Source organism: Musca autumnalis, unplaced genomic scaffold, assembly GCF_047663935.1.
Source record: "Musca autumnalis isolate F117 unplaced genomic scaffold, ASM4766393v1 scaffold_3, whole genome shotgun sequence".
Classification (NCBI taxonomy): Eukaryota; Metazoa; Arthropoda; class Insecta; order Diptera; family Muscidae; genus Musca; species Musca autumnalis.
This window is the reverse complement of record NW_027411866.1, coordinates 67,228,861-67,242,921: the sequence shown is the minus strand read 5'-3', so window position 1 is coordinate 67,242,921 and position 14,061 is coordinate 67,228,861. Positions and strand designations below refer to the sequence as shown.

The window sequence follows — 14,061 nt, the reverse complement described above, 5'->3', positions numbered from 1 at the left end:
CCAATAGCAAGAAATTAGCACAAGAAACCGTATAGCTTTTACATAATTTGTTGCTATAAACGAAGAATTAAAATGAAAATTTTCAAATTTTCTTCTTCTTCTTTATTTACTCATCCGTTATCCGGATATTGGTGATCGTACAATAATATTTCAATGATGATATTAAGTATATGATATTAAGTATATATTGATATTAAGTATATATTTATAATTATTTGTTGTTACACAATGATGTTCAGCTCCCTATTCTTAGCGGCTTGTAAAAGAGAATATTCATCATTATAGCCAGTCCATGTCTGGATATTTTTGAGCCAGGTTGTATGTCTTCTACCTCTTCCGCGCTTTCCGTCGATTTTTGCCTTAAGGATTGTTTGTAGAATCTTGTATTTCTTATTTCTAAGTATGTGTCCAAGGTATGAGACTTTACGCTTTTTTATTGTTGAGATTAGCTGTCGGTTCACATTCATCCTTCTAAGTACTTTGTCATTTGATATTTTTGAAGTCCAGGGTATTTTCAGTACTCGTCGGAATGTCCACATTTCAAAAGCTGCCAATTTTCTTTCATCGGACATTTTAAGTGTCCAGACTTCGGAAGCATATAAGAGGACTGACCAAACATAGCATTTGATAAATCTTATTTTTGTTGTCACATTTATGTCGTGACTTGTTAATACTTTTTTGTGTTTAAAAAAGGCATCTCTCGCTATTTCTATTCAGCTGTTGATTTCTTTTGAGTAGTCCCAACGGTCATTTATTAGTACTCCCAGATATTTAAATGTGTGTACCCACTCGATTTCGGTTTCCTTTATAGTAAGCTTCACGTTGCGAGGGTCGTTTTTTCTGCTTACGATCATGTATTTAGTTTTTTTCATATTAATTTTTAACCCATACTTTTCACTTGTGAGTGCCAATTTTTCTATAAGTTTATGTAGACCTGATATGCTCTCAGCCAGTAGTGTGATGTCGTCTGCATATCTTATATTATTCACAATATGTCCATTTATTTTTATTCCAATATTTACTCCATCTAGCGTTTCTTGAAATATTTTTTCCGAGTACACGTTAAATAGTAATTTGGACAGTATGCATCCCTGTCTAACTCCTTTTGAGATAATGATTTTTCACTTTGTTCACCATTGACGTCGATTCGTGCTTTTTGGTTCCAATACAAATTTTTAATACATTGTAATTCTTTTCCTTGTACTCCGATAGATGTCAAAATGTCCATTAATTTATCATGGTTAACCGTATCGAAGGCTTTCTCATAATCGATGAAGCAGATGAAAACATCTTTTTATGCTTCTCTGCATTTCTGGACTAAGATTTGTAAACAGAATAGAGCTTCTCGGGTACCCATAGCTTCCTTAAACCCAAACTGCGTTTTTCCCATAGCATGTTCGCACTTGCTATATATTCGTTGATGAATTATTTTTAGGAATACTTTCAGTACGTGACTCATTAAACTTATTAATCGGAATTCACAACATCGTTTTGCATTGTTTTTCTTGGGAATGGCTATGAAAGTAGATTTGAGCCAATCTTCTGGATATTGTCCAGTGTCGTATACGTGGTTGAAAAGGGTGATGAGGAGTTCTTTATTGCTGGAATCTATTAGTTTTAAGACTTCAGAGGGTATTTCATCTGGTCCTGTGACTTTTTTATCCTTTAGGGTTTGTATGGGGCGTTCTACTTCTTATCTTGTTTTTGATGATCCAACTAGATAATTGCTTATATTATTCTTCCCATATAGTCTTTCTTCCCTCCATATCAAACACTGCTTCATTATTATCATTAAATATAATTGCACTTGTCTTTCTTCCATACGACCCCACAGATTCCTTTATCTTTTTATGTAGGTTAAAGTCGTCATGTATGGACTGTAGAAATTCAATTTCTTGACATTTTCTATTAAGTTGTTTATTTTTTGCTGCGCGGATTGCCGATCTTATTTCATTGTTTATTTCCCAGTACCTTTCATAATTTTTATTTTTATGTCTACTTCTTTCTTCCCGAAGTTCTCGAATTTCGTCTGTTATCCAGTCTTCAGTTCTTGCCATTGATCGGTTTCCTAGGATGCTTTTAGTTACTGTGTTTATAGTAGTTTTTAGGTTGTTCCACAGTAGATCCTGATTGTCTTCCTTGATATTTTCTAATTCTCCGTTGATTTGATGTTGCAGTTCGTTTTTTATGGTAGGATCGCTAGTTTTCCGATATCGATTTTTGGCTGGGATTTCTTTTTCCGTATAAGCGCGAGTTTGAGGCGCAGTTTTGAGACCAATAGATTGTAGTCTGTTGGAACATCTGCACCCGGATATGTTGTACACTTGGAAACACAGGAGTTATATCTTTTGTTTATCAATATATAGTCTATTTGATTTCTTACTATATGTCCATGGTTGTCTTGCGGTGATTTCCATGTGTATAATCTCCTAGGGTGTAGACGATAAAATGTGTTCATGATCTTCATATTATTTTCTTAGCAGAATTGGATAAGTCGGTCACCTCTTTCGTTTCGGTCTCCAAGACCATATTTCCCAGTGATGTCTTTAAATTCATCGTTACCAACCTTCGCATTAAAATCACCTAGTATAATATTTATTTCATGATTTTTTTGTCATTCTTAATAGTTGCGCAATGTTGTTATAGAATTCTTCGAGGTCATTGGCATTTGCATCGCATGTGGGAACATAAATTTGTATTATGTTGATGTTTATTGGTTTTGCCATTATTTTGAGTAGGATGACTCTATCTGACAGTGGAACACACCCAGTTACGCATGAGGCTATGTAGTTTTTTACAATGATACGCACTCCATTTCTATGAATGCCGCGCTGATTTCCTGAGTGGTAAACAGTGACATTTTCTGATCTAAAGTCACAACTGTCCTTCCACCATGTTTCGCTAACACCTAATATGTCTATTTTAAGACGATTCATTTCACTGATGGTGTTGTTCAGTTTTGCAGTTTCATAAAGACTTCGGACATTCCATGTCCCAATTGTTAATTTTTGTTTGGTTTTACCTCCGGGGATTCTTAGCACCCTCTCTTGGCCGGAGACTGAGGGCCGTGTATTTTGCGTTGTATTGTTCATGTTGTACGATTTTCAAGGGATGTTACTTTAGTGGTTTCCCGTTGCCTTCTGAAGGGTTTATAGTTTTCCGTCTACATATTCAGCCGCTCCAATGGAGTACAGACGCTGTTTGCTGCCGCCGAATCTCGATCAGACGCTGCCTTTTTCCTTTTATTTTTGGTTCGCCCCACATATTTTATTTTTGCGGTACCCGTCAAATTTTGGTTTTTGCAATGCATTTGTTGTCTAAATGACCGCATCTTTATTGAGACGAAAAATATTTTCTTTTTTTTTATTTTTTTTTATTTTTGCCTTATTAAGGCGAAGGCCATTTATAGTGATATTTAATTAATTCTCTTTCGAGTTGAGCTGTTAGGCCTTTAGAGATACATTGAAAAATTAGGAGTCTACCGAAGTCCCACGCATCCAACCATTACACTACGTTTCACGGGTGGTAAATCCGATCTTCAGGTGTATTAGGATGTTGTTTTTGTGGCAGACGAAGGCAAAGCTTGGTAACTGGTATATATATCGAACTTCATTAGATAAATGTATATGCGAAATTATGTCAGTTAATTGAAACTCCAAACTTTTCCTATAGTCCTGCTTTGGTAATCCCATTTTTCAATGTTCACAAATACTATGGTAAGTTTTATTCCTACATCATTAGTAATTGCTCTTCTATATCAGAAGATTTTTTATTTTTTGATCATCAATTATTGTCTACTAAAGTTTTGACAAGTTGATGGTGGCTTAGAACGCTAAGACGCCGGCAACCTTGACACTCAGTTGTCGGAGACCCAGGTTCGAATCCCAGCCTGGCTCATGCTGAAATTATTTTTTATTTTTGCCTTATTAAGGCGAAGGCCATTTATAGTGATATTTAATTAATTCTCTTTCGAGTTGAGCTGTTAGGCCTTTAGAGATACATTGAAAAATTAGGAGTCTACCGAAGTCCCACGCATCCAACCATTACACTACGTTTCACGGGTGGTAAATCCGATCTTCAGGTGTATTAGGATGTTGTTTTTGTGGCAGACGAAGGCAAAGCTTGGTAACTGGTATATATATCGAACTTCATTAGATAAATGTATATGCGAAATTATGTCAGTTAATTGAAACTCCAAACTTTTCCTATAGTCCTGCTTTGGTAATCCCATTTTTCAATGTTCACAATAAAACTTACCATAGTATTTGTGATGGACGTTCGATGCCCTATCCAGAAAAAAATATTCCGTGGACGAACCCCTCCCCATTATTTAGTGGGGGCCCCACAATAATTTCCCTTTAGCAGTTTTCGCAGTGGGAATATATAAACTATTTTTTTCCAAAATCTGAATATATTTAGAATCTATTGAAAGACATGGGCTTGATGGACGTTCGATGCCCTATCCAGAAAAAAATATTCCGTGGACGAACCCCTCCCCATTATTAAGTGGGGGCCCCACAATAATTTCCCTTTAGCAGTTTTCGTAGTGGGAATATAAAAAATAATTTTTTCCCAAAATCTGAATATATTTAGAATCTATTGAAAGACATGGGCTTGATGTACATTCGATGCCCTATCCAGAAAAAAATATTCCGTGGACGAACCCCTCCCCATTATTAAGTGGGGGACCCACAATAATTTCCCTTTAGCAGTTTTCGTAGTGGGAATATATAAAATATTTTTTTTCCAAAATCTGAATATATTTAGAATCTATTGAAAGACATGGGCTTGATGGACGTTCAATGCCCTATCCAGAAAAAAATATTCCGTGGACGAACCCCTCCCCATTATTAAGTGGGGGGCCCCACAATAATTTCCCTTTAGCAGTTTTCGTAGTGGGAATATAAAAAATAATTTTTTCCCAAAATCTGAATATATTTAGAATCTATTGAAAGACATGGGCTTGATGTACATTCGATGCCCTATCCAGAAAAAAATATTCCGTGGACGAACCCCTCCCCATTATTAAGTGGGGGACCCACAATAATTTCCCTTTAGCAGTTTTCGCAGTGGGAATATATAAAATAATTTTTCCAAAATCTGAATATATTTAGAATCTATTGAAAGACATGGGCTTGATGGACGTTCAATGCCCTATCCAGAAAAAAATATTCCGTGGACGAACCCCTCCCCATTATTAAGTGGGGGGCCCCACAATAATTTCCCTTTAGCAGTTTTCGCAGTGGGAATATATAAACTATTTTTTTCCAAAATCTGAATATATTTAGAATCTATTGAAAGACATGGGCTTGATGGACGTTCGATGCCCTATCCAGAAAAAAATATTCCGTGGACGAACCCCTCCCCATTATTAAGTGGGGGCCCCACAAGAATTTCCCTTTAGCAGTTTTCGTAGTGGGAATATAAAAAATAATTTTTTCCCAAAATCTGAATATATTTAGAATCTATTGAAAGACATGGGCTTGATGGACGTTCGATGCCCTATCCAGAAAAAAATATTCCGTGGACGAACCCCTCCCCATTATTAAGTGGGGGCCCCACAATAATTTCCCTTTAGCAGTTTTCGTAGTGGGAATATATAAAATATTTTTTTTCCAAAATCTGAATATATTTAGAATCTATTGAAAGACATGGGCTTGATGGACGTTCGGTGCCCTATCCAGAAAAAAATATTCCGTGGACGAACCCCTCCCCATTATTAAGTGGGGGGCCCCACAATAATTTCCCTTTAGCAGTTTTCGTAGTGGGAATATAAAAAATAATTTTTTCCCAAAATCTGAATATATTTAGAATCTATTGAAAGACATGGGCTTGATGTACATTCGATGCCCTATCCAGAAAAAAATATTCCGTGGACGAACCCCTCCCCATTATTAAGTGGGGGACCCACAATAATTTCCCTTTAGCAGTTTTCGCAGTGGGAATATATAAAATAATTTTTTTCCAAAATCTGAATATATTTAGAATCTATTGAAAGACATGGGCTTGATGGACGTTCAATGCCCTATCCAGAAAAAAATATTCCGTGGACGAACCCCTCCCCATTATTAAGTGGGGGGCCCCACAATAATTTCCCTTTAGCAGTTTTCGCAGTGGGAATATATAAACTATTTTTTTTCCAAAATCTGAATATATTTAGAATCTATTGAAAGACATGGGCTTGATGGACGTTCGATGCCCTATCCAGAAAAAAATATTCCGTGGACGAACCCCTCCCCATTATTAAGTGGGGGCCCCACAAGAATTTCCCTTTAGCAGTTTTCGTAGTGGGAATATAAAAAATAATTTTTTCCCAAAATCTGAATATATTTAGAATCTATTGAAAGACATGGGCTTGATGGACGTTCGATGCCCTATCCAGAAAAAAATATTCCGTGGACGAACCCCTCCCCATTATTAAGTGGGGGCCCCACAATAATTTCCCTTTAGCAGTTTTCGTAGTGGGAATATATAAAATATTTTTTTTCCAAAATCTGAATATATTTAGAATCTATTGAAAGACATGGGCTTGATGGACGTTCGATGCCCTATCCAGAAAAAAATATTCCGTGGACGAACCCCTCCCCATTATTAAGTGGGGGGCCCCACAAGAATTTCCCTTTAGCAGTTTTCGTAGTGGGAATATAAAAAATAATTTTTTCCCAAAATCTGAATATATTTAGAATCTATTGAAAGACATGGGCTTGATGGACGTTCGATGCCCTATCCAGAAAAAAATATTCCGTGGACGAACCCCTCCCCATTATTAAGTGGGGGACCCACAATAATTTCCCTTTAGCAGTTTTCGTAGTGGGAATATAAAAAATAATTTTTTCCCAAAATCTGAATATATTTAGAATCTATTGAAAGACATGGGCTTGATGGACGTTCGATGCCCTATCCAGAAAAAAATATTCCGTGGACGAACCCCTCCCCATTATTAAGTGGGGGCCCCACAATAATTTCCCTTTAGCAGTTTTCGTAGTGGGAATATAAAATAATTTTTTCCAATTTTTTTTGACACGTATATAATTATTTAAACGTTTAAACAAACCTCATTAATATAATAAAATTGTATGCTAAATAAATATTTACAGTTTCCTTTAATTCAGTTAAATATTGTTCAAATATTATAAAAATATTAATTTTCATTCTTAAATTAAATTTTGTTCATTAAATTCAAATTTAAATTTGGTCCTAGAAGTGATCTGTACAGTACGCTGTTGTTGGTTCGTGTCTTTGCTAAATTTAAATTTTCCAATTTGAAATCCAATTTATCTTCACACACATCATATCTCGGGAAGTATAGACTTAGCTCTGGAAGTGTTTTTGGCAAGCTCTCGTATCGATTTTAAAAATAATTAATTTCAATAGTTTAATAAAGTTTAATAAAGTGTTAATAGTGATAATTATACTAATTATTTGTTACTTCATCGAATTTCAGTGAAATATTTTAAAATCAGTGTTACTTCATCGAATTTCAGTTAAATATTTTAAAATCAGTGCTTTTTTAAAGCACTAGTGCTTGAAATAATGTTGTGAATTTTCATCACTCTATCTTTGTAGTGCTCTGTGTTTACTTCTGTCGTTCTGACATTTCATTCTTTTGTTTTATTTTTCCTTCTTTTTGATAGATTTTCTTTATTCAAGCCATTCATAGCATACTTTTAGGTCGTAATATTAATTGTCAGTGCTTTTCAAACTATAATTATTTAAACTTTATGTACCGTAGCATACTTTCAGGCATATTATTAATTATCACCCTGGATTGTTTATATAGGGAATGCAGTATTAGATTTTTTTTTTAAAGATTGATTACCTTTTGGATATGTGATTACCATGCCCATTTTATATGTGCTGGGTTTAATAGTAAACAATTTGATTATATTACTGATAGATCCATGGGATTACGTTGGTCGTGCCCTGACTGTAGAGATAAAGAAATAAATTTCGTTCGTCTTTTTAAAGAAACTAAATTAGAAGTCTCTAAATTAAAAAATAAATTCAATCCCCTTTTTAACAATTTGGACAAAATAGAAAAAATGTTAAATACTTTTGATTACTCGGTTGATTCTCCGAAAAGGAAAAAATCATCAGCCAGTAATACCATTTCCACCTCTGAAAATCTGATTGCTTTAAATTCCCCGATTGCTACTTCAGCTCCTCCTATCACTCTAATTGCCCAGTCATCTAAAAACTCATCAGTAGCTAGCACTCTTCCTGAGTCTTCTTCATCCTTGGCTCTTATTCCTACCAATAAAACAAATACTATTATTTCTGTCATCAATAAACCTATAACCAATTTACCTACTCCAGCTGAGAGTCCTTCACCTTCGGTTTCGCAAAGTAATCCCCCTATACCTTCTGTTGTTATCCATGAGCTTTCAGCTCCAGAACCTCCATCGTTACCCTTAGATCAACTAATTGTAGTTGCGCCGCGGAAAACTGTTTTTATATCTCGACTACATCCTGATACTTCAACTGATCATATTCGTAATTATGTCAAATCTAGAATTAATATTTTAAATAACAATGGTTTAAATGTATTTAAATTTAATCCGCCTCAACCAAGATATATTTAATCTTTTAGGATCGTGGTTCCAAATGATTTATTCCATACCATAGTTGATAGCGAGTTTTGTCCCGAGGGACTTACAGTGAAAGAATTCATCTACAAGGAAAGATCTACTCCGATAAATCCGATTGTTCTTCCAAAAAACTAGAGTCATTGTCATTTTTATATCAAAATGTTAACATCATCTTTATATATTTATTTTGATTCCTACACAACAAGATTTAAATCTTATAAGTTAGAGTGCAGGATTATACAGTGAGAAAACATATCCATCTTAAAATTAAGGGTTTACATTTGTATGTGTTTAACAATTGAATTATAAAACAAATGAAATATTAGACAGTAATTGATTTTGATACAACATAAAAAGTTAGTGAAAACAATGTTTAAAAAAGAAAAAGAATATATATGTGAAAAAGAAGATAAAAAATTTAACGGTTACACTTGTTAAATCGCTTCCAAATTCTGAAAATAGTTAGTAATTTTATATTTAAACGTATGTTCGTTACTGATGCTTTACAATTCGTGAGGAAGAGAATTCCAGAGACGTATCGTACTTATAAAGAAATGACAATTTGATACCTCTCTCTGCCGTCTAAAGTTTATAATATTTTTTCCTCTGTCAGATCTAAAAAAGTTAAGCCGTTCAAAAATATATTTAGGTGTTATTTTATATATAACTTTCTGGAGAAATATTAAGGCTTTCACATGGAGAAGAGAGTTTATACTGATGCCATAAAGCGAGTTGCTATATTGCGATATATGCTGAGTTCTACGCAAGCCATAAACATAGCGAATGATACTATTAAATGCAACATTTAGTCTACGTCTACTCAGAGAATCACAGTTCGCAAAGAGCTCGCAGCCGTAAATTAACCCTGGAACTAAGTACGTTTTGGCCAGTAGACATCTAACATTAAATGGGGTAAAAGACTGAGTAAGCCATAAAGCACGTAATTTAGCATAGGTTTTGCCCACAGCTTGATTAATATGGTTTACCCAGCTTAGAGAAGAGTTGAAAATAATGCCGAGATTTTTGGCACTCTGAACAATTGCGATATTTTCTAGATTTAGTGAAATTTCAATGTTTTCTACAGTAAAATTTTTCCTTTCGTGGATTACTAAGCACATTGATTTCTTTGGATTTAATGCAAGACCATTTGCATTGGCCCATTTGCCGACTCTATTAAGGTCCTCGTTTAGATTGACAATGCACTGACTGATATCATCGACAGAATAGCTCAGATAAATCTGAACATCATCAGCGTACATATGTATTCTACTGTGCAGAAGTTGTAGGGGTAGGTCATTGGAATATAAAGAAAATAAAAGTGGTCCGATAATCGACCCTTGAGGTACTCCTTTGGTTACTGCCAGAGGCATTGATTTTGTATTTCCGTTGTATACAGATTGTGTTCGATCATATAAATAGGTGTCAATAAGATTTATGGAAGATCTAGAGAAGTTGAAAAATTTTCGCAGTTTAACACAGAGGGTTCGATGGTCAACAGTGTCGAAAGCTTTAGAGTGGTCTAGCAGAACCAGAAAGCATGCCTTGTTATCGTCGATGTCACTCCTTATTGATTCAGATACATCAATTAATGCTGTTACGCAACTGTAACCGAAGCGAAAGCCTGATTGCACTTTTGTCAGTAAAGATTCGCGTTGAAGGTATTCGGACATCTGTTGATGAATTATCTTTTCAAAGAATTAAGAGAGGTAGGAAAGAATTGCAGTGGATCGAAACTCTGAATTACGTTTTGGCACTGGAATGATTTTTGCATGTTTCCAAATAGTGGGAAAGGCGCTGGTACATAAAATTGTATTGAAAAGGTGAATGAAATGAGTTAGCAAACGTGGGAGTAGGATCCGAATAAACTTAGGATCAATTCCATCTGGACCTATGGCGTTCGATTTTACACTCGAAAAACAGCTCAAGACTTCTAGATATGTTACGCATCGAAACTCAAATATTCCCTCCCCACGTATGCCATCATCATCCGATGTATAAACAAGTAAAAAAGTATCAGTCGCCTTTGCCGACAGAGATATACCCTCAGCCTGTGTATATTGAAACTAATTTTTTTCCCAAAAAACGCATGTATTTAGGGAATTTTGGGCGTTTGAACTGACAAAAATGTTGATTATGATTAGAGATCAAAAGTTTTGCGGAGGAGATACTAAAAAGAATACTTACAACTTCAGGGATGTTTGCTCAGGAAGTATGGACTTGCCCCTGAAACAACTTTTACCATCGCAATTGAGGCAGCGAATGCAAGTTGCTTCAACAAAAATCAAAGTGATTCGAAAGCAGGTCTTAAAGTGAACATGTATCCGAAATTTTGTGTGGGAGGTACCGGATGGAGTGGACAAATATAGTCCATATTTGAACCTGATCTATATCTGGTAGATATATTAATATGTGTTACGTATGGTCCAATTCGGCCACTCTTTTCAAGAGTTTATCGTACGCACAATTTTTCCGAACTTTTTTTTATCTTTTGTGGGGGAGGTACCTGAAGAATGGACCGATATGGCTTATCGTCGAACTTAAACTATATTTGGACAAAATATTACTAAGGCCAAACTTTGGACCGAATCGGCAGACCTGTTCAAGATTTATTTTGCCCTCCAACCTCCTCACACGGTGTCATAGGGTTTTTTTGCAACTTTCAGGCTATTTTCTCAGGAAGTATGGACTTGCCCCTGATGAAACTTATACCGTCGTATGGAGGGCAGTGAATACAAGTTGCTAAAGCAAAAATCAAAGCGATTCGAGAGATGGTCCTAAACTGAACTTTTCCAAGTTTTTGTGTGGGAGGTACCCGACGGAGTGGACCGATTGAATCCATATTAAAACCTGATCTAAGTCTGGTACACGCTCCACGATGGGCAAAGTATGGACCAAATCGGTTACTCCCTTCAAGAGTAATCGTGCGCACAAATTTTCCGAACATTTTCGAACTTTTGTAGGGGAGGTACCGGAAGGAGTGGACCGATATAGCTCATCTTCGAACTTAAACTAAGTTTGGGAAAAATATTACGAAAGCCAAAATTTGAATCGAATTGGTTCATCCGTTCGAGAGTTATCGTGCGCTCCAGCCAGCCAGACAGACAGACGGACGGACATTGCTCAATCGACTCCAAATTGTCTGAAACACATTTCGTCCAAACATACTTGGGGTCTAAAATCATTATTTCGATGAGGCACATTTTGCCCGTATGAAAGTGTATGTACCCTCGTTAGCATAAATGCTGAGGGTATAAAAAGGGGATCAGCATTAATTATTGGTATATTGAGCATTAATTATTTGTTAAGATCGTCTACATCGCCTATACGGGATCCGAGAGTCTTTGTTTTTCCAATGCCTATATCATTAATTATATTGCACTTACTCTTAGAGTCAAGTGCAGAACTAAACCGAGAGTGGTAGTATCCGGTCTTAGCAGATTTAATGCTATTATTGACCTTCTACGCGCAAGGCAAAACTCATTGTGAATTTCTGGCGTTTTATAGAGTTTCCATCTATAATATGCTCTATCTCTGTCTGCTATTAGAGGTTTGAAAACTAAACTCAGTAGCTTGCTATAAACGAACAATTAAAATGAAAATTTTCAAATGTTGGCTTTTGCAATACATTTGTTGTCTAAATGTACATAACCGCATCTTTATTGAGACGAAAAAATTTTCTCCTTGTAATCCGTTCCGCCACCGAATCCATAATTATTTTTTTGTTATAAACGATTAGCAAGTTTTAAACACGCACGTACCGAACAAAATATTTTTTCAAATGTTTTTGTTTACAATTTTTGACATTTCTTTTTCTCATTCTTCGTTATTGTTTACCTTGTGCAGCCAGCGTTGCCATATTTTCGGTTTATTTTGCGAAAGCGTTGCCATATTTTCAGTTTATTTTGCGAAAGCGTTTGTGATACAGAGTACCAACATTGTACTCTTAACGCATTTAACTTTCGCATCGCATTTGCTTTCGCATCGCAATACAGAGTAACCCCCCTGAAAAATAAAAATAATCAACAGACTGCTCACTGGGCACACTTACACAAAAAAAATATTTCCACAGAATCGGCATTGAAGAGAAGATTGAAGATGAAAAACATATTATATTTCACTGCAAGAAATTCGAGGGAAATAGAAATCAGTTTGCCCTGTTTAAAGAATACAACAACTTACCTGTAGCCCTGATGTACAGAAACCACCAACATATAGATGAGCTTCTCAAATTTATATCAGAATGCAAAATTATTTTATAATTAAAAAACTTTTACCTATTTTTAATATAATATTATCACGATCTCATTTATCTTCTTGTCTTCCTTTTTCTATCAAACCATGTGGTTTTTGTACTCACTCATGTATATACGAATCTGGCGGCGTATAGTAGAATTTCTTTAGTTGAAAAACTCTGGTTGTAATGTTTGGTTAATTTTTATACTTTTGCATATTGATCTTTTTGAAACTAGATGTCTTAATATTGCATATTGGTTTTTGGCCTTAATTTCGGTGTTGATATCGAGTTTACCATAAGGAATATTGTGGCCAAACCTACACAAGGATTACAAGATTTAAACCACAATATTCTGGGACAGAATAGAAGCACATCTAAATTACTAATTCAACACACAAAAGAAATATATTTAGATGAAGTCATTCTTACCCAAGGTGATAAATTACTAAGTAATTAACAATGATTGTTGATTTTGTTGGGTCTTTAACCGTAAGTATTTTGTTTTTAGCACACAAAATCTAAATGCAATTAAAGAGTATGCCACTTTAAATTTAAAATTCCTTTGGCTTCTGAACTTAACCGCAATTTTAAAGACAAGGTGGCGATTAAAATCTTGATATCACTTTACTTGACCACTGATTGACGCAGAAAGAATGATGAAGCGTGGTTCAAGATCAAGGTGATATTCAAGTTACATTTCATGATACACATATGATCACTAATTGAAATGCAACCATTGTGGAACCTAATTCACAACCAGGGACCTCAAAGTTGACGTAGTCGAAATTCGACTTTGTACTTAAATGTACTATGTAGATTAGAAAGCTACAACGACAAGATTATTTTGATTAAAATTGTATCAAACAGTCAAGATTTTTGTTTATGCTTTCCTAAAATTACAAATTTTTTGTTTACCAAGTTGTCACTGTTTCATACAATTTACATCAAATAAATCGATATAATATACTTAATTGTCGTATAGTCTAAACGAAATCTAATACTCAGATAATTATTTTGCTGCGGTGAATTATATCTATTTTATCTGATAGCATACGTCAACCTACTCAGAATATAGTTATCATCGTCCTAAAATGTACCAAAGTTCGACTTTGTTAGACTGGCTTCATATTTTATGTCTTAATTTGACATTATTTTATGAGATACCACAAGAAAAATTAAACTTGTCAACCAAAATAGAACACGAAAAGTGGTGTAATCATTGTTAAATTTATATAAATT

The 14,061-nt window shown here is 35.0% G+C and overlaps 1 long non-coding RNA gene across 1 annotated transcript; it reads left to right on the top strand.

Annotated features, from left to right (window-relative positions):
- On the top strand, positions 1 to 12,604 carry LOC141400027 (uncharacterized). Its single transcript, XR_012412059.1, has 2 exons — positions 1 to 49; positions 12,158 to 12,604. It is a non-coding gene; the product is annotated as an uncharacterized lncRNA (long non-coding RNA).
- The last annotated feature ends 1,457 nt before the right edge of the window (positions 12,605 to 14,061 follow it).